The following is a 2,575-nucleotide window of genomic DNA, read 5'->3' on the forward strand; positions in this document are numbered from 1 at the left end:
TGTCTCAGTCTGTCACAGAGACACCTGGACATGTCTCAGTCTGTCACAGAGACACCTGGACATGTCCCGTTCCATCACAGGGACACCTGGACATGTCTCATTCCATTACAGAGACACCTGGACATGTCTCAGTCTGTCACAGAGACACCTGGACATGTCCCGTTCCATCACAGGGACACCTGGACATGTCTCAGTCTGTCACAGAGACACCTGGACATGTCTCTGTCCATCACAGAGACACCTGGACATGTCTCTGTCTGTCACAGAGACACCTGGACATGTCTCAGTCCGTCACAGAGACACCTGGACATGTCTTTGTCCATCACAGAGACACCTGGACATGTCTTTGTCCATCACAGAGACACCTGGACAGGTGTCTCTGTCCATCACAGAGACACCTGGACATGTCTCAGTCCATCATAGAGACACCTGGACATGTCTCTGTCCATCACAGAGACAACTGGACATGTCTCAGTCCATCATAGAGACAGCTGGACTGGTCTCAGTCCATCATAGAGACACCTGGACATGTCTCTGTCCATCAGAGGGACACCTGGACATGTCTCTGTCCATCACAGAGACACCTGGACTGGTCTCAGTCCATCATAGAGACACCTGGACATGTCTCAGTCCATCACAGGGACACCTGGACATGTCTGCAGTCCATCACAGAGACACCTGGACATGTGTCTGTCCATCATAAAGACACCTGGACATGTCTCAGTCCATCACAGAGACACCTGGACATGTGTCTGTCAATCATAGAGACACCTGGACATGTCTCAGTCCATCACAGAGACACCTGGACATGTGTCTGTCCATCATAGAGACACCTGGACATGTCTCAGTCCATCACAGAGACACCTGGACATGTCTCAGTCCATCACAGGGACACCTGGACATGTCTCAGTCCATCATACAGACACCTGAACATACCACCTAACAGTCATGTTTTTGGTCTGAGGAAGCTGGAATACCTGAGAAAACCCACACATGCATGGAGAGAACATGCAAACTTTACCCAGAAATGTCCCAGGGCCGGGATTAGAACTGGCAACCTTCTTGGCATAGGTGTAGGTATCAGTGCCGCCCTATTTCTGTTTTATTTATTCCAAATTGAGTTGATCATGTATTACTTCAGTGTTTATAAGAGGATGTGTTTAAATGCTGTTTCTATCCAGGAAATACCAGGTAGAGCTCAGTTACTGTTTGTGCTCAGCTGTAGAAACAAGACGTTTCATGTCTACTTGAAGTTGAAGACAAAACGTTGAAATTAAACTCTACATGATAATGTTTGAACAGATTGTTGTTTGTTAGTAATAATAACTAATAACTAATTAATTAAGTTTGAACCTGACGTAACGCAGTTAAAATAAAAACATGTAACTGAAATAATGAACTTCCCAGATATTTGATCAATTAAGTATCTCTCATCAGTTAACAAAGCTTTAATGAGCAGGACATGAGGATGTSTTGGTGCATTATGAATATTTATTACCTAAAAACCATCAWAAACTGGATCAAAGTGATGTCACTGATAATAAATGACATCATTGTTTAACATGAAATAAAACCAGGATGTTGTAATATTTTATAACAGGATAATATACATCCTGAGGCAGTGCAACAACTACATGCTTTAAATGTTTAAATTTAAATCTTTCTGATGCATTTTTAGACTGGATCTACACGTCTTCATCCAGACACACTGAAGAAACAAGTAACGCAAAGAACACAAAGGACACACAAAAACCTGTCGTCATTAAAGCCCTGCAGAAACACAACAGCTACACAACAGCAGGAGCTTTAAAAGTCTGCATCATCTGCACCGTTTGGAGGAAAAACCGGACAATAACACACAAATGAGAGAATTATGTAACACAACACACACACAGCCTTTATAACACAATCACGCATTCATGCACACATCTCCCATCCTGATGTTAATGAGACAGGTTTTTATTTTACCTGCTTAAATCATTCATCCTGTCGTCCTACATTAAATAAATGTTATTTTCAGCAGCAGTCAGAGGATGATAAGAAAATAAATATAAATGAAGGATTTAACGGTTAGCTTTAGCTAAACGAWCCCTGCAGGCATTTAGACAATTTACTGATTTAAATAATCATTTTAGTTGGTAAAATCAGACTGTTTATAAAATGTAATTATTATAACAGACTCCACATCATTTGTTTTCTCCTCACCGTTCCTTCAGGACTCCTCCAGCCTCCTCCACCGGAGCTTCTGTCCGTTACCGAGCAGCACCGAGGACCGCAGCAGCTGCACAGCGCGAGCCGCAGATGCTTCTGATGTCCGGCAGCAGCCAATCAACAGCCGCTTCAACACACAGCGGACCAATCACAGCACAGACATGCTCWTAGGAGGGGCTTCGCTCTGAAGACTGGGGCGTGGTGCATTCAAGTGCCGTAGGAAAACTGCTGATTTCACTCAAGGTTCATATATACACTGTGATTTACACTCACCGGCCACTTTATTAGGTACACCACGCTAGTAACAGGTTGGACCCCCTTTTGCCTTCAGAACTGCCTCAATTCTTCGTGGCATAGATTCAAC

General features: G+C 43.6%; 1 protein-coding gene across 1 annotated transcript in view; it reads right to left on the reverse strand.

Annotated features, from left to right (window-relative positions):
* Positions 1-2,311, reverse strand: part of LOC106536883 (dihydropyrimidinase-related protein 5) — a gene marked incomplete in the record, with an annotated part of 23,743 nt that extends 21,432 nt beyond the window's left edge. The window contains 1 exon segment of the mRNA XM_014034228.1: positions 2,206-2,311.
* Positions 2,312-2,575: the final 264 nt, after the last annotated feature.

This window comes from Austrofundulus limnaeus, unplaced genomic scaffold (genome assembly GCF_001266775.1).
Source record: "Austrofundulus limnaeus strain Quisiro unplaced genomic scaffold, Austrofundulus_limnaeus-1.0 Scaffold2016, whole genome shotgun sequence".
Classification (NCBI taxonomy): domain Eukaryota; kingdom Metazoa; phylum Chordata; class Actinopteri; order Cyprinodontiformes; family Rivulidae; genus Austrofundulus; species Austrofundulus limnaeus.